The sequence below is a fragment of the Tenrec ecaudatus genome, chromosome 6 (genome assembly GCF_050624435.1).
Source record: "Tenrec ecaudatus isolate mTenEca1 chromosome 6, mTenEca1.hap1, whole genome shotgun sequence".
Classification (NCBI taxonomy): Eukaryota; Metazoa; Chordata; class Mammalia; order Afrosoricida; family Tenrecidae; genus Tenrec; species Tenrec ecaudatus.
In genome coordinates, this window is record NC_134535.1 from 61,683,384 (window position 1) to 61,702,614 (window position 19,231).

General features: G+C 45.2%; 1 protein-coding gene and 1 pseudogene across 1 annotated transcript in view; one reads left to right on the top strand and one right to left on the bottom strand.

The window, feature by feature from the left end:
• The window catches only part of CPM (carboxypeptidase M), a 69,884-nt gene that overhangs the window by 20,102 nt on the left and 30,551 nt on the right, over positions 1 to 19,231 (top strand). The gene's annotated exons all lie outside the window — the stretch shown is intronic.
• On the bottom strand, positions 5,121 to 5,764 carry LOC142450552 (SIN3-HDAC complex-associated factor pseudogene; annotated as a pseudogene).

The window sequence follows — 19,231 nt, forward strand, 5'->3', positions numbered from 1 at the left end:
CATGGATTTCTTTTCTTTTTTGATTCCATGTGTGGCAAATAGGTAAAAACCTACTTTATGGTTTCGTTTTTCAACTTTGCGTGTAATGTCTTCTGTTTCATACAAGTGTTCATTTGGATGAGGTCACATTTCATTTCTCCTTTTTATGCTTTTGTATTTTATGTCTTGTTTAAAAAGACTGTTTTTACCCCAAGGTCATAAATATTATTCTGTACTTTTTTCTCCTCAATATTTTTAGAGTTTTGGTTTTTACATTTAGCACCGAAACCCATCTGGAACTTATTCTTGCAAATGGAATGGTAGGTGGGTTGTGTTCACTTTGTATGGTATATGTTTTTGAGTGTTCAAACTATTTTAGAGCAGCTGTCCAGAGGAGACATAAAAGAAAAGGGTGGGGGAGGGTCTGTGGTCTGATGAGCTGATTCAGGCCTTACCGGGTCTAAAGAGGGACGGGGGCTAAAAGGTGAACCCCGATCGGGCTCTGTGTCCTGGGAGCTCAGGCACCTCAGGAATGCATGCAACATCTCAAATGTCCCCTCGCAGTCACAGCGGAAAGCAAGCCAGAGATGGGCACTCTTTCTTTGGTATTTCTTCTGTAACACAACAGGCCGGCATGTAGGACAGAAGTAAATCTGTGATTGTACCCTATTTAAAATAACACTTACAACCCAGGGTTAGCACTTGACACTATTCTCACGAGGGCCTGGCAGTGTCATGGCAAGGGCAGCAGTGTGACATCCCTCGCCAGTTCATGGAGCCACCAGTCTACTTGGTGAAGACTGACCATCTCAGGGGCAGTTCCACCCTGCCCTTAGGGAGTTGCTATGCATCAGATTTGACTCGATGGCACTGAGTTTGGCTTGAGTTTTATTCCTATTAATGCTGGCTACCCAGGTTTAGTAAAGACAGATTCCTAAAATATATAGACATGCTAATGAATTCTTCATGACTCAAGAAAGAGAATCTTGCTTTTGGTAGCAGAAAGAATGGCTAACATGTGCCCACCTTCAGTACATAATGCTTTTAGGGGACGGAGCAGGAACTGCTCTGGGCTGACCCATTCCACATCACCACAGCTTCCATCCACAGAAAACCAGCCCTTCTCTTTCTTTGGCATCAGAGCCGCCCACCCCTTCATCTTGCTGTGTTAGGACACTCCATGGGGGTCCAATCGACAGCAGGTATTTGTAAGAGTAGATAGAAACCTTATGGGGCAATGAGTGTGTTGATGACTGGTGCATCTGGTTGTACCGCATGAGTCATGTAACCCCTGTCGTGATGCTGTAGCTATAGAAACCATTGAGTACATTTTACTCTGTATCTTCTCAACAAAATGAAATTAGAAGTAAAATCTTCCTTTTCAGCTATTGAAAGAAACAGAAGATGCACATGCTCTTTAGTATCTGTGGTACCCTGGTGAGTTTAGAAACACCAAGTTACCCATTAAACAGGTGTGGACCAAGCACCATTGTAAGGGCTTGTTGAATGCTAGCTCATTTTCTCCAGATCAGAAGCCTGTGGAGTATGCTTCTAAGCCTTATTTCACATGTGAGGAACTGAGGCTCCAAAGTTAAATAAGCCTAGCTAGGTCTGTAGGTCGGCTGTGCCAATGCTGCCTCCACATTGACTATCTCACCAAACACTGTGGTCCAGACAGAATCTTACTGTGGTGAGTCCTTGTGCGGCAGTGCTGAGATGAACGATGTGCCAGAGGAAGACAGCTAGAATGCTTCTGTGGTTGTTAGAGGACACCCCCCCCCCCACCTCCAATGAGCCTCGTTAAAGTTAAAAGCCAGCTGTTACTCTGACCCACTTGCCCTCCAGACCTGCTTCTGACACCAGTTGCAATATGAATGTGTAGTTCCAAGACAAAATTTGGCTTTGTAGTAATATATATATACCTTCAGATATGAGACGTGGCATATCCATATAGGAACATGGTTTATGTTCACTTCTGGGAGGCAATGGTTCCAAAATATACTGTGTATCAGACAATGGAATACTATACAGCACTGAAAATGAATAGTCTATATTTACAAATCACACTATGAATCCACAACAGGGTATGGTGCAAGGGGAGTGTCTAGGGTGCTGGCTATATCTGGACTGTGTTCAGTTTGTGAAAATCTATAGGAAGCTGTACAACATGCACATTTGGTGTGTATGTTGAAATTTGCGAGAATGTTATGGAAGTTTATTTGTTTTTAATGTTGTGTGTCATCTGAGATGTTTGTAAGACACAAAAACTCCTGAACTCACCCCTGGAAATCTCTTTGCGTGGGCCCCAAGAGCTTGCAATGCTAACAAATGTGAAGCAACTTCAAAACATTTGTAGGAAAATGATGTTAAAGATAACAGATGTTTTCCACGAACTTTTTGAAGCCTCCTCATGTCCTCCGTCAGTCTGCTCAGTAGCCCAGCAGTTGTACTTGTAAGAAACACGGTGATGTCATCACCGTCGCCTCCTGCTGCTCCATCTAATTCTGGACGACGGCAGGACGGTATCAGTAGATCAACAAGCCTAAGACTGGCAGAGCCCACACTGTAAAATATATCGAACATGTGCCATCCATGATGAAAATACAATAAAGAGAGAAAAATATAATGAATCGAGAGACATGCAGACACACAACATAATGTTCCCGAATCCTTTCCGTGCTTCTCATGAGGAATGTCTTTAAACTGCTTTGGCATTTTAATGTAAAGAGTATCAGTTTTAGACTGGGCTCCATCTGAGTTTATCTTCATTGGCTAGAGACCATTTCGTATGACTGTCTCATGATCCATATTCTCTGACCCTTTTGTGCCCCTTCTGCTCCAAAAGAAAAGTTATGCTTAACATAGTGATGAACAACATCAAGGTCAATTGGAATAACGTAGCCCATAAAACCAGTGTTCCACATCCTGCTTTGGGGGGTACACCTGGGACCTTCAAAGCCTGCAGGTGACCATCTTACAACTATTCGTCTCTTTCTATCTGCGTCAAAGGAGAGGAGAAAATGAAAGACTCAAGAAAACAGTTAGTCCAGAGGACTAACGGAGCACGGGAAAGCAGAAGAAAGAGGTGGTGCTGACTGCCTCGCTCACACGCACGCTCACTCGGGTCACGATAGTACCAGATAGAGGAGAGGGGAGAAAGGTAGAGCAAACTTTAAACGGAAAAAGAAAAGACCAGACTTTCTGTTACCAGTCTACTAGAGACAGGCAGAACCCCTACGGTGATGGTTCTTAGATACCCCTCTAACTTAGAACTGAAGCCACTCCCAGATACCACCTGTCAGCCTGTAAAAGATGGGTCACAACATATCTCACAACACCCAGGAGGAACACGCGCCTCAGCACCGGCAGTTACATGAAATCAAAAGGATAACATTTGCCCGAAGCAACGATAAGAAGAGGGAAAGAGGAAGGACACGCGGATGAATTCGAATACAAATGCTGAAACCTCATGGGGATTGCAACCAATACCACAGAACTATCTGTGCATAAATTGTTGAATGGGAAACAAATTTGTTCTGTCACCTTCCAGGTAAACCACAATTTAAAAGAAAAAACGCTTTGATGAAAACATCTTTCCTACTGGGTTTCTGTCAGACCATTTCATGTTTACGCACCTGCTTGTTAAGTGGAACTGGTCTCAAACAAGATGAGGGCCTTCCAAAAGTCCATGGAATCATTCCACTTTTTTTTTTCCTAATGAGACTAAATGTATTCAATATCCTAGTAAAAAGTTTTGACTATAAGTATCCAACAGTATAAAATGTACAAAACTGATTGATAGGCTTATTTATTTACATTTTTTGTAGATTTCTACTATATCAGTACAAAGGGCATGGCAACATGCAGTAACCCTGCAAGCGAAGAGAAGTGGGACAGGAGAACGGGCTGTTCGTGTAGTAATAAACATATACCGAAGTCGAGAGGATCCATACTATATTCTACCACCAACACTGCAGCAAAAAATCATTTCCAACAAAATTCGGAAGGAAGATGATTTGGCTGGGACTTTTGTAATGCAGCTGTGGGAGAGCCTCCCAACTTACCATGTAGTCTGCATATGTGGTGGCAGGGAACATGTAGATTCCCCCCCCCCAAGAAAAGAAACATGGGATCTTACATGTAGATTAAGAACTATAAAAGTGTAGGATGCCCCTACAAGTACCTCATTCCTTATTGATCTTTATAATATCCCCGTTTTAAAATCCAATTCTAAAAGTAAGCACTGAGTACTGTCACTGTCCGTAGGCAAAATGTCGCTCCCATACTGTGGAAACTCTTACCTGGTCATAGCTTTTTCCTGAACTTTAGAAAAGGGGCAAAAAAAATAAAAGAGGCAGCAAGTACTTTGTGTTTGTCTTCAAGTGAGGGGTCTTTGATGAGGATATTAGAATGGAGATCCGCATTCAGGATTTATGATCCCTGTAAAATCTGAATGTACAGAAAGCTCGGCTAAGAGAAGCCAAAGCAAAAATCAGCCCACTCAGCGTCGGCACACCCTCTTCTCTTTCAGTAGGGTTTTACTAGGAATAGCGTTTGTTCTCCATCATGTGGTATGTACGTTGGTGCTGATTTAGGATTGCTTATCCTAAAACCTTGCCATTTTCTCGAGAGAAGCTTGGATTCTGCTTCAGGGGTTTCGTATAGAAAGACAAACTGCACATGGCTTCTCATACAACAAAATCCCATTTCTGCCCCCAGAAACACCCTTTTTCATTCATTACAAGGGGATTTTAAAAAATAGAAGAGACCTAAAGAGCCCTTGACACGAGCTTTCAGCTTTCCTATGAAATACTTGGCATCTTCACTACTGTGCCAGACACTGGCTTCCAAGTTTGTGGAACAGGGGAGAAAAACAACCCTTCAAAAAGAACCATCCTGCATATTGCCTTTTGGCAGAATAGCAAATATCTGATTTAAAAATAGGAAGGTTGCTTTGTTGTGTCTTCCCCAAATGCAAATTCCTTTAAAATTTCCCCTCTATATACGCCTCAGGGGAAAAGACAGGGCATTCGACTTCTGCAGACCTTGGGGATTCACCGCAGCAGTTCTGCCTGCCCTAGAGGGGCTCTGGCAGCAGCACTGATTTCATGGCAGTAGTTTGATTGGGTTCTACATCAACTTCAGTCACCTCTCTTGAGTGGAGATGGCCGAGGCTCTGGCCCCAGTGGCTCTGGTTTCTCAGCAGCTACCTTCTTATTGCTGACACAGGGCTTGAGAGATTGATGAGGACTTTTCCAAACAGCCTTTATAGATAACCCCGCAAGGGAGCGTCTTGTCTTGTAACATGTGAAAAGGGAAAGACTGGTCTTCCGTGAGAGCCATCAGCCCTCTCTACAGCTGAGCCATCATCTGATTGGTGACTGTAACAAGGAGCCGGAGCCGAGAGGTGCCTGGGTGGGACTGGGGGCATTGTGATATTGAAATTACTTCTATAGTTTACAGATCTCGTTGCTTTTTATCTTGTTGCCAGATAGCTTTCACTTTCTTAGGTTGCAGTGTGATCTTCAGACCAGGCCCCGCCCTGGCATCACCACGTGATTCCCTCCCCCCGCCCCCTTTGATCCTGCTGGCAGCTTCCTATATCTTTTCACAAGCAGGACCCAGACATTGCAGATGTGTCCTGAACGCGTCGCACACGACCCCAGACAGCCCTGGAAGTCCTTTTCAGAGCCTTTACTGTCTGGACGGGAACTGGAGGACTGAGCTGCGCAAAGGCAGCAGCCCCTATACTTCGGTACATCCTTGGCTTGTGAAAGCCAAGCATCTCTTCATCCAGGCAGCAAATAGTCTTCCCAAGGCAGCCGTTTCTGCGCACAAGCCTCCCTGAGGTGCGGAGCCGCATCAGACCAGCCCCCACCCCCATCAGTACCGCCCCCTCAAACTGCCGGGTCTGGAAAGAGAGCCTCCTGCCGTTCTCCGGATTCCATGACCATCCCGTTTTTGCACAGACGTTTTGATGCGCCTCACACGTTACCACAATGGTTAAGAGCCCATCTAATTCCGAGTGGTGGCGGGGCTTGTTAATACTCCTGTTCTTGAGCCTGAGTGATTTGTTGAGCAATGTGAAAAATCGTGTCCACTCTCCCCTAGCACTCTGCCTCATCCTTCGAACCCAGCCATTTGACGAAGAGTCGGGAAGTGGAGTAGGTGACAGCTGGAACGTGGCCTTGTCTAAACAGACATGTTCTCAGGAGGGCTGAAGGCTGGCCACCGCAGACTGCAGATGATGGGTGCAGGGCTGAGATTTGAGATGAGCCGGTGTGACGTCTGTCTACTCATAGAGAGAAACTGTCTAATGTAGTCAAAATGTGTTTTCTGGAGAACAAATAAATCTGTCTTGGAAGAAGTACGACAAAAATGCTCCTCAGAAATAAAGATGGAAACACTTCATCCCGGGTTCTTTGGCCATATAAACGGGGGGACTAGCCCCTGGTAAAGAACATAGTGCTTGGTGAAGTGGCGGGGCAATGGAAAAGAGGAAGCTCCTGGACGAGGCGGATCGACCCAGTGGGGGTACCAGTGGGCGCAAAGAGAACAAGGTTTTGGGGGTGGCTCAGACCCAGGCGGTATTGTGTTCTGTTGGCCACGGGGTCACTGTGAGTGGGAACTGACTCATGGCCTTTAACAACAACAGCTATCACAAGTGACTTTGGAATTTAGGAAAGAGATGATTTAGAGCTGAGACTTCTGACGTGAGTCCTACCTTATCATGGTCTCAGGGGGACTTTTCTTAACTCCTTCCTCTGCTTTATTTTTCTGCTGGTTGTGTTCTTACCGTCATCTCCAACTCAAGGCGACTCGGCGTGTCAGCACGAAACTGCCTCCTCCGGCTGTCAGTGCTGGCTTTTGGGAAGCAGATCCACAGCCTCTCTTTTACTGCTGTGAGCATCCAGTCATTCTCTGGATCCACAAACCTCAGGTGAAATCCGCAGTGGGTTTCTTGCCTCTACTTAAACTACTGGTGGTTGTGTTCATATTTTTAAAATATTCTTTTGCATTCATCTTGAATTTTTTAAATGTTGCATTCACCTGTTTATCTTGATTCCAGAATGGAAGCGTCGCCTTCATTTCCTTTTAAGCTTGTTGTCAGTGAAAATATACCTATCAGGACAGTGGAACACTTGCTACCATTGATACTTTCTGCCCTTCTTGGTACTTGGCGTTCCCATGGTGTCAGTGTCCTCCTTTCTTCTCCAGCTCAGCCCCATTCATTGAGGGTATTGCTGGTAGTGCAAAGGAGGAAGACTCGGAGAGGTTCATTGCCACAGGGCTGCAACATTGGGCTCAAAAGGCAACAGTTGCTAGGGTGGCTCAGGAGTCAGCAACCTGTTTGTTGGCCCTTGGGTGGCTGGCAGTGGGGCGGACTCCATGGCAGCTAAAGTAAGGACAAGATCAATTAGACTCTCTCCCTTTGTGTTACTATTATCTGTAGAGTCTCCTATAGTTTTTTTTTTTTGGTTTGTTGTTTTTTTTAAGGATGGCATTATATACTTTTTTAATTTTTAAAAAAAGTGTTCTTTGAAATGGATCCTTCAGTTGGGGGGGGGGCGGTTTCTACTGAGGTTTCTGTGTCACCGCCTTTCAAGGGACCGGACTTGTACTTGACATTTACATACAGCCTTGGGAGATGGCAGCTAGCCGGATTATTGTTTTCTTTGAGAATAGTTCACCAATGAGCAATGTACTGTGTGACCAAGTCACCTCAGTCCTTTGTGAAATTGGCCGGACTTAAATTGTTCATTAAATAGATACAAACTAACTGAGATCAAGATAAGAGGTGATTTAGTGGGTGGGGAAGTGGGATACCTTATTAGCAGCTCCTGCTGAAATGGAGGTATTTCTCAACCCACAGATTTTAAGGTAGTAGCTTACCTGAGATGCGAGCTAATTATATGGTTTGGTGGCATTGATGATTTGAGCCTAGGGAACTGTCTGGCTTAACTTACTCAGTGGGGGTGGCCCAGGTAATGGTGAGTCTGCTCTGACAGCTCTGAGTCTGAGCATTCCGTACTACGCACGGGGAAAATGCTGGCGTTAAGGGCCTTATTTAAAAGTAATAGCCTTAAATTTAAGAAACACTTCCCCATTGGGAATCCTACTGTGTGTGTCCTATGAGTCAGCCCACAATAAGAAGTGAAGTGACTTAGTAGCTCAAGCTTTCATCAGGGGGACTACCTGGAAGCTTAGAGATGGGAGTCTTCCCAGGGGTGAGTGACCTGGTAGAAAGGCCTAGTGAGCTGCTTCCAAAGAATCAGCCATCAAAAGCCCTACAGAGTAAGTTCTACTCTAACCCTGAGATCACTCTGAGCTGCAGGCAGTTCAAGGCAACTGGCTTTCTGAGTTGCTTTGTGGAGTGGGAGGGGCACTTGGGAGATGAAAATCATGCTGTGATTTGGAAATTGGATGTCTCCTGGATCCCAAATGCGTTTTTAAAGACAGGTAAATACCTATTACATTTAAGGTGATAACAGGAACTTCTCTTTTGCCTTGGAGAAGCAATGGGAAACAAGCATTAACCTCCGCATAAAGCAAACAAGTCATGATAAATAAATGACTAATAAAGTAAATAAGTCAGAACCCTACAAGGTGGTACCCTAATAAAACTGGAATCCCCCCAAGCTATGTATTTAATTTGTTTTACAAAACAACCTTATCACCTTCAACGTACTCTCCATTATATTTAATACATTTGTCAAATCTGTGATTCCATTCTTGGAAACATTTTTCAAACCCACCTGTTTGGATGACTGACAGAACCTCCCTCGCTTTTTCTTCACCTCTTCTACGTCATCAGATCGCTGTCCTTTCATATTCCCCCTTCATTCTCTGAAACAAAAAGAACTTGCATGGAGCTAGGTCATGTGAGTCAGGCGTGTGGGTCAGGAGAGGCATGCTGTGTTTTGCCCAAAACTGGGATGGCTGTTTGAGCAGGTGCATTGTCGTGGTGGCAAAACCAGTCCCCCATGTGACACAAATCAGGACTTTTTGGTCGCACATTGTTAGCAATCATTTCAGAACCTCTAAATAGAAAGCTTGATTAACAGTCTGACCTGGTGGGACGAACTCCAAATGCATGATCCCTCTCATATCAGAAAAACAAATGAGCATTGTCTTGATCTTTGATTTCACTTGGCGAGCTTTTTGGGGGTGAGGTGACAGTGGCGTGCATCTTCCACTGGTTTGATTGGTGTTTGCTTTTGGGGTCGTAAGAATAGCACCATGTCCTGGCACCAGACCTTGGGAAACAAAAGTCTGGATCTCTTTGGAACTGTTCTTTCAAAGCACGACCTGTTTCCAGTCAACACTCTTTCCTGGTCAGTCAGAACCCAAGGCACAAATTTCCCATACCCAAATCTTCTGTTAAAATTCACTGAACCGAGAGTCCATAGTTCAGGTAACTTCCTCCTCTCTTCAGTGGTCCTTCGTCGGGTCGTTGAGCACAAGTACATGCATTTTGTTGACATTTTCATCTGCTTGGGAAGTTGACAGATGTCCCGGATGAGGTTTGCCATCAATCAACATTTCACCATTTTTGAAACGAGAAAACCACTCTCCACTTGAGTTTTTCCCATAGTGCTGTTCTTGTAGGCTGTGTTCAACATCACAGTTTCTACAGCATTCCCTAACCTTCCCACTGAGCAGGAAACAAAATTTCGCAGCCACACGCTGTTCTCTTAAATCAGCCATCACAGAAAACAAGGTTGGAGTGAAACTGCTTTTACAAAAATATCCGCTGTGACCAGAGAGAACCTTCCCAGGGACAGACGCCGCTGGGTGCACTGACTCCGAGCGAGTGGTCCGTGGTCCCGTGGCAGGGAAAATGCATACTATGAAAGCTCCGCCAAGCAGAGCTTTTTCCTCTATTGGGGGGGTGGGGTGGGCGTGGGGGTTCTCTTCATATTTAGAATTCAGGCCCACTGAATCTTGAACCTCATCTGTAAAATAGGGATAATCCCCATCTTATCTATCTCATGGGGATTGAATGATAACCTGTGTGAAACACATTGGTAATTATAGAAAGTACTAATATTTTAAGCACATACACATGGAGGTCCCTGGGTAATGTAGATGGTCAGTGATCAGCTGGTAGACGAATGGTTGGCAGTTCAATACCACCACTCAGCACCAGCAGCCTGGGCTGCCAATTGCTTCCATAAAGATTACAGTCAGCCCTTCTCCATAGCCAACGAGGGTTCTCCGAATGAATATGCAAATTAAAACATGAGCACATATGACTTCCTGAAGTCTGCTTTCTTCCTCTGATTACCTGGTCAAGGCAGAGTATAAATACGTTCACAGTGAGTTATGCTTTATACTGCTAACCACAGGATCAGCAGTTCAAATCTAGCAACCACTCTGAGGGAGAAAGGAAGCTTGCTGCCCCTGTACATATTTACAGCCTCAGAAACCCAAAGGGACCATTTCTACTCTACCTTATAGGCTAACTATGAGTCAGAATCGACTTGAAGGCTGTGGGTTTGCATAGGGAATCTACTAGGAACTCTGAGGCACTGTGGGATAAACACCAGGGTGATAACCCCAAGGCCAGCAGTTCAAACCCACCAGCTGCTTCTCAGAGAAAGATGAGGTGACCCACTCCTAGAAATATGCACAGTCTCAGAAACCCTTTAAAGGGTTGCTAGGAGCTGGGATTGACTTGATGGCAATGGGCACCCGCTATGATTCTCTTCATCAAAGTCGCTGAAACGCTGCTGAGTGTTCTGCTGGAAGTCTCAAGGCCAGTCAGTCACTGGTGAACTTCTGAGTCTGTTGATATCTGAAGGCAAAGGAATACAGTGGGCTGACCGCTTGACCGTGGCTTCCTTTACTCTTTAAGTAAATCTTTCTATTTGTAGTGACCTGGCAACAGTTAGGTGCAGCAGCGATAACCTGCTGCTGTATTACAGAAATTAATTAACACCAGCTCCTGATTTAAATTCCATGGAATTATAGTGTCAATTACAGCCTGTTCATGTTCTCTTGGCCCTATTTAATAAGCAGAACCAAAAATGTAAGTTGATGGCTTATTCATCACTCTTTTAAAGAAGTAGAGTGATGATTAGCAGGTAGCTTCTGCATTTGCTGACAACAAATGTGTGCTATGTCAAGTTCTTAGTGCAGACACCTGTTTCTCATGAGCACTTCTCAGCATGGATACTGCACTCACCACGCCCATACTCCCTATCGCAACCCTCCTTGTCTCAACTTTTTATTTGAAAAAAAAAAGTATTTTCAAACCATTTTATTATATTCGAAATTTTTTCAACCCTGTAGAAAAGTTGAAAAAAACCAAGAAATACTCATTTGCTCTCCATTAGGTCTCCAATTGCTAAAATGTTGCATTTGCTTCATCTCGTTCATGACAAACCGTTTACAAATGATAAGTAGTGTGCTACTCAAGCACCACTTTAGCATGATCCCAAGAAGGAAAACATCCACCTAACCCTTTCCACCATTATTAGCCAAGGGAAAAATAATACCTCCATCATGTGAAACCATGTACCCCAATTTTAAAGTTCTGGTAGTCCAGGAATGTCTCTTATAACCTTTAAAAACCTTTTTCTTAATTTTTGATTGGGATGAGGTCTACAGAGTCTAGCAGTTTTCCATTTAATAATTCACATACATTTCTTATCTTTGCCCCCTTCACCTGTTCAGTCCATCCATGCATCTACTCATAGATCGCCACCTGTTCACTGCCCTATTTTTCTCTCCCCAAATCCAATTAAGGATTACATATTATGTTTAATGTTATGAATCGAGTTTCTTAGTCCCCCCCCCCTTCACCTTTTCTTGACACTGAGTGATTCATGCTCAATCTTTCATTGAGTATGCGTTTGAATCATTGAGTATGAATCATACTCAAACTGTCATTGAGCAATTCCTGCTGAACCAATTCCTTACCCATCAACTCTTGGGTTGCCTTCACACAGATGAGTTGAGCTCCAGGACAAAACCAGAGTAGAAAATCTTCTCATGATTTCTAGTATCATCATTCTTGAGATAGTTCAAATCTGTGTAATGATCTCAACTGCTTTGGCCATAAGCCATGAACTACAATGTTGGGAAGGACGTGTTTATGGTTCATGGTTGACACAATTAGCAGAGATGACTTGCTTCCTGTGCTGCCCTCGGGGCTACCTGTGCATCCAAGAGTGGCATGATCCACCCGCATTTTGCCGCATTTCAAAATAAGACCTGGTTCTTGGCCTTGGAAATCAAGTTCATTCCCTACCGGTGGTTGAATGAGGGTGAGAGTTTTGTGCTCTCACAAGACAATTCTTTCTACTTTCTGAATCCACGCCCTATTTTTTTGTAAACTTCAGTGGGTATTGATCTATCTTAGTGGCTCTGTAGATATAGATTCTTTTGACAGTCGGCATAAGGTATGTGTCATAGGTCAGGGATAATGCTTACATTAAGGATCTTTTCTTTATTTGCTCTGATGCCATGTCCTCTGCTAGCACCCATAATTTGTCATCAGCTGATTCTGTGCACAGAGGCCCTCAAACAAACATGTGCTTACCATGTACCGGGAAACTTTTTTTAAAAACATTTTATTAGGAACTCTTATAGATAGTACTACAATCCATAGTTCCATTAGGTCAAGCATGGCTGTACAATTGCTCTGGGCACCATTTTTAAAGCTTATGCAGATTGAATGGGATAATCCGTGTACTAGATGAGGTGCAGGTAACATTTACCTCGTGCAACATAGCTGAGAAGATGGGTTTAACAGAACGTTTAGGCATCTTAAGACCATATGGCTCCTGACTGGCAAATGGCAGAGCTAGGCTTTTCACCCTGGCAGTTCCACCTGAGTCCTTGCCTGCTTCATCATTATATATGAGGCCACTAACGGGATCCTGCATATCATCCAAGACATCTCAAAATGCTGTTTTGAAACAGATGGTATACACGGCCTCAACTGTTGATTTTTGTCTTTATCGAATTATTTAGGAGCTGTGGTGGTTTACTTAGCCATTGGCTGTTGAAACCCACCCAGCAGCTCCTTATGAGAAAGAGCTGGCAACTGCTCCTATCAAGATTACACCCAGACCCTCGGCTTTGAGTCTATTTGACCTCACAGCAATCCTCCAGGACAGAGTGGAAGTACTCTGTCCATCCATTTGCAGGGCTGTAATCTTTACAGAAGGAGAGGCCCAGCCCCAGCATGGCTGACATGGTTTGAACTGCTAACCTGTTGGCTAGCAGCCAAGCAGGTACCCGCTGTGCCATCGAGGCTGCTTCCATACAGATTAGAGTCATGAAACATGCGTGGAACAGCTCCACTCTCACGTGGCTCACTGCAGGTAGAGGACCCCTTTGAAGACACCCAACAACAACCAGAGCTAACCTACGGATCCCTCTGTGAGGTGTCCATCTCAGAACGGAGAGATCAGTGAGAAGCAACCACAAATTCACCTGCTGTCTTTGTGTGGGGGCCCACTTAAGCCCTCTGCGGACCTCGCTTGACAATTTCAGGGCTTCCCCTACTATCAGGTGCTATTTGGACTCTGGCTTGTGCCCCCTTAAACAGCCTTTTAGGATACAAATTCAGCAAGTAGGATGGGTGACAGCAAAGTCTTTGTTCCCCAAAGTACCTATGAGGCAATCTCAAGCTACGGGCCATGATCCCTGGCCACTAAAAGGCGAGCTCTGTGCTAGCAGACGTCAATGAAGATAAGCAGGCCTCCGACAAATGGTCTTTTGGGATGGAATGAATCTAAATTTCCCTCATCATACGTTACAGAAGTGTGACACCTACCTCATAAGAAATAAAAGCACCAACGGGGCACAAAAGAAGCAAAACATCAACACTCCACCAGAATGCTCGGCTAAAGGAGAAACTTCTACTGCATCGTGCTAGCGATGACCGGTGCATCTTTTAAAATAACAGAAAGAAGACTTTAAGTACTTATGCCTATTAATACTCAGCTTGACTATTATTACTACTGAGCTGTTCTTTGAAAAGATGAACCCTCTGATTGTGTTTCGCCTTCCTCCCAAGGGACCAGAAAGGGAATTTCTTGGTTTTTTATAGTGTGAGGCCTCTAGATGTTTTCACTGTAGCGACTAAAAATCAAGTTTCCTGTCTCTCTACTTTAGAATGACGAGAAGAGAACAGACAAGTTGGCAAAGACTAGTTTTAAAAGCTCAATCTTTAAAAGTGTCTTGCCACAGTATTAGTTATTATGGAAATTTTTTAATGTATAGAAGAGGATGGGGTGGGGGCACAAATCCATCAACCTCTGACCAGGGAATGGAGTGGGAAGAATAGCTAAGGGGGAGGGATTGTTTACGGGCTGGTCTTCCTGTTTGGGGTTCTGGTTGGTGATGAATGAGACAAGCTAGTCTACTTCTCTGGGAATCTTGTCCATCTTGAAATTTGAGGATAAAAAGAAAGAGAAAAAAAAGTTACTCTTCTTCTATGCAGCTTTATTTTTCTCCACCACCCACCCCTCACCCCAGTTAATAAAGATAATGTTTCTAAGCCCTCGGAAAATCCCTAACTTAGAAATTGAAATCCCCACACCTCTGCATTGACTTGCTCAACAAGAAATTGAGGGGAGCCCACACTCTCCATTGTCCCCGCATCCCGGAGAGGTGGTTCCTTGGGGAACAAACGCAGGAGCAAATGATGCCTCTCCCTGCCTGCGCTTTGTTTGGCTTTGGGTAGTGGAGAATCACCAAGAAGGCTAATCAGCTGTGGAACTGATCTAGAAAAGGGAGCCAATACTGGAAAACAGTTACATCTAAAACTTGGCCAAGGCCTAACCCTGGTTTCAACTGGCCTTCCTGGCGCTTATGTGTTCGTTTTTCCCATTGTCCCTGGGTCCAACAATCCTTTGTTGGGCTTTTACTATGTCTGTGATGGGGACTACCTTAGATTCTGCCTGAACAGAGACAATCCTGTACCTACAGGAAAACTTGTGGGACTCGTTCACAGGTGAAAATTGAAACATCAGACAGTATCAACTTCTGGCCAGGACAGGGAACAACACACTCTCTGTCCACTGCTGAGAGAAGAGAAAAAATCCCTGCAATAAGTTAGAGACGCAGTTTTAAATTACCTAATAAAGTCAAACATGTTCATATCCCACAGCCCAGATGATCCTCTCCGAGGACTAGGGCTTGAGGAACCTGGATAGACGTGCACCCGGGGACACGTCCAACATCATTCCCAGCAACATGTTTTATAGCAGAAGTCGGCAAACCTCTTCTGCAGAGGGTTTCTAGCAACTACTCAATTCTGTCACTGAAAGCTGCCTACACAACGAAAGACATGTGGCTACATTCCAATAAAACTTTGTGGATTTTAAAAGCAACTGGGGCGATTTCCGTGTTTGTTACGAGGCGGGTTGTGGAGGTGCTATGAAAATCACAGGAGGGTGTGTGGCCACTCAGGAAGAGTGCTGAGGAAAGGGAAGAGGAAGTGAGGTCTTAGCGGGGGAGGGCTTTCAGTGGATCCTTGAAAGGGCAGGTGGGGCCTGGCCACGTTGATCCAGTGGGCCATGGACTATCCAAGCAGAAGAAGGGGCACCATTAAAGGTGAGGCAGCAGCTGACTGGCTCCTTTGGGAACTACATGTATGGAAGACTAGCTAGTGTCTTCTTTATGGGATTTTGGTGGGAGGCAGGAGGCAGGAAGGGCCAGAGCATGACGGATCTGGGGTGCCAGGCTGAAGAGCTTAGATTTACTCTCGATGTCATGGGGGCTATTGAAGGACAACCAGTGGACTGACATGATCCAAGTCACATTTGATTAATTCCCCCTTACTACCACCGCCGCCGCCAAAGACAGGAACGTTTGCATGCTTCATGCCCCGAGTTGGGCCTCCTTTTTCCAGATGATTGAAGTGATGTCAGGTAGAAAGTTCGTGTTTTTCAGCTCGTGATTTACATTTGTTTCCACTTGCCAAAATGCCATTAGTATTTGGTGAGTGAATCCAAGAGAAAAGGAAAGGTTAAGGCTCTGTACAAAGAAGATGCATCTGATTTTTGTGTTTGTACCAGATGTACAAACTAGGATGTGTAACGAGTCTGGTCACTTTGAGAAGCTGCACGTGCCCTGTCCATCCAGGCTGCAGTTGTAAACCACATGCCGCTGTTGCCGCTTCAGCCTGGTGTCTCCTACCTGTGGGTCAGCTGCATCCTCTCAGCCCAAGTCCAGATTCCTCGCACCAACCAGGCTTGTATTCCAGAAGGTCCGAGACCAGTGGTTCTCAAGCTGTGGGTCGCGACCTCTTTGGGGGGTCGCCTGACCCTTTCACAGGGGTCCCCCGATTCATACCAGTAGCAAAATGACAGTTATGAAGTAGCAACAAAAATAATTTTATGGTTGGGGCGTTACTACCACATGAGGAACCATATGAAAAGGTCCCAGCCTTAGGAAGGTGGAGAAACCTGTGTTTGCAACTGTGTTTCAAGGCAGCCTTAAAGAGCTGCTGCTACTAGCCTGGCTTGCACTCACCCCACCTTAGTTTACCATGCAGGACTCCTGGTGGCACAGGACCTTACACACCAAAAGTGGTGAAGCAAACCAAAAGGTTGGTGATTCAAACCTCACCAGCCACTTCGTGGGAGAGTGACACATCAGCTGGCTTCTGTAAGAGACTTAACAGAAGATCCCAGGAGACAGTTCTTCTCTGTCCTACAGTGTCGCATGAGTTGCACTGGACTCGGTGACAACAGGTAGCTTACCACCTGGCAATTATTTAAGTCTTTTTGTCTTTTTTCCCATCTTCCATGCTGAAGTTTGCACAACTAGAGTTTAAGGCATCTCTTCAGCTGTAACATCGCGTCAGTCGGCACACTGGTTCTGTTTGATGGCACAGCCAGGTACTGTTACCAGGGAAAAAATTCCATGAGATGGATTTTGCCAGTGATTCTCATACTCTGGTTTTTCTTCTTAATACACTTTCCTCAGTAGTCCACTGTCAAACAACACACAGTGTTTACATGCGTGATGCCTGCTGCCGCCGCTGTCCAAACAAAAGTGGACAGCGTGTTCAGAAATGGGTGATTGGGATTGAGACATAAGACATACACATAAAAACATGAGTCACAAAACCTTATGTGAACTTGCACTCAGTGAGGAGCTTTGAAGCCAAGTTTCTAAGCTTTCTTCATCTCTGGGCCACTGAATCCTGGGAATCCCTCTCTGGAGGGCCTGAAATGGGGGAAACACAGGTAAGAGCAGTAACCATACTGAGCCTCCAGGGGAGGGAAAGATCTCTTTGGATTGGCTCGCTTACCAAAGTTGTATCCGAATGAGCAAAGTGGATTATGCTGTAGAAGTAAAACACCTCCAAAATCTCCATGGTTCTTAGCCATAAAATAAAGATCCGTGTCTCACTCACAGCTTATGTCCATTGTCAGTTCGTTATAACTGCCTACAGAGCAGCCGCGACCAAAGCATTGCTTGTCTGTGGCAGAGGGAACCATGTTTTGTCTCTTAAAACTTCGGCCCTGAAGTCACACCTATCCTATCCGTGGCCAAAGCAGGTCATGTGACCACAACTGAGTTCAGCAGGACACTCAGTATTGGACCACCAGCAGTGCCTCTCCCACCGTGGTGACACATCTACTAAAATGGTGACCCAAGCCTCGATGGGTGGCCGTGACTTACCTGCAGCAGGCACACAATAGGGGAGAAGAAAGGGGGGCTACAGCAGCTCAGGGGACGCTGACGACCAATAAAGAAAGCAAGACTCACTTGCATGAAACCTCTAGAAAGCAAACTGCACAGGCAGAATGTGTTTTGCAAAAGCATGTGCTATCCTCTGATTAAACATATTCTGAAGAGGGAGAAAGCAAGTGGTCAGAGTAGTCCTGCTTCTTGCAGTTAGGTCTTCTGGAAGGCATCGAATTTGCCATTTGGAGATGAGGACGTGAATGGAGGTGGGAGCTGGGCACTGAACCGAGGGCTGCAGAAAGGAGCCTCAAGCCCGTGAAACAGAGAGTGGGTGATGCAGGCGGAGGTCGGTGGCTGGAGGGCCCTGGGAACCAGGGGAGGAATTTGTTCCTGGTATTCGAGTTCTTACCAGGAAAAGGTCTTTCTGGAGATGCCCCTTCCCCCCCCCCCACCCCCCACCAGTACACACACAAGTACCTTGGACATGCTGCACCATCAGTGTTTATTGAAAGTCTACTGTGCGCCTGGGACTGTTAGGTACAAAGACTATAACGGAGAACACCACAGGTGAACTTACCATAGTAGTTAACCCTAACGATGATGCCGTTGTGAGGTGACATTTTAGATTAGCGGGCCCTAACACAAGTAAAGGTTCACGGGAAAATTCCAATATCTTTTCAGTCCATTTCCCACAAACTTTTGGCAGGATTTCCAAGGATTATCAGGGGAGCAGAGGGTCTCATTTTTCTCCCAAGGAATCGTTGGTGGGTTTGAAACCACGACCTTGAAGTTAGCAAATGGATGCTTACCCAACAGCACCACCAGGGGGCTTCTAGGTGACAAGCAACTATCCTACTGCTGCTGAAAACAAAACAGAGACTCTTGGTCTGACTAGCCAGTGCTCCTTCCCTTTTCAACCTTCACTGTGCATTGGAGTCACCTGGAAAGTTCACGCAAACACAATGTGCTGGGCGTCACCTGAGATTTCCATCCAGCCCATCTGGACCTTGCGTACTTGTAACAAGTTCTCGGGTGATGCTGCTGCTGGTCCTGAGACCACATCTTAAGACCACTGGCCTGGTTAATAGGTTGCTGGGCTTCCCTTTCCCTGGGTGTAAAAGAAGATGCTAGTTCCTACTACACGTGGTTATTAGGATGAAATGAATGAATCTGTCCCACATCACGAGCTCTGCGTGATCGCCTGAAAGCTTCTGCCTTTGCTTTTTGCCCCTATTTTGTTGTTTGTTTGTTTGTTTGTTTTGAGTAACCAGTTACTCATCTGGAACCTCTTCACATCTAGAAGACATGTGAACTTTGGAAACGATTTCAACAAATCAGTTTCTGTTTACTCAAGTTCACGCGATCCCGTTTGTGTGGACCTGCGCCCTGCAGAGTTTTCAATGACAAGAGAGAGCTCTTCAACGTGTTGAAAAGCAAGGATGTTACTGTGAGGGCTGCGATGCGCCTGACCCAAGCCGTGGTATTGTCCATGGCCTCCTGCATGTGAAAGTCGGACGTTCAATATGGAAGACCAAAGAAGAGTTCATGCATTTGAATTAGGGTGCTGGCAAAGAATACTGCTAGACCCAGGGAC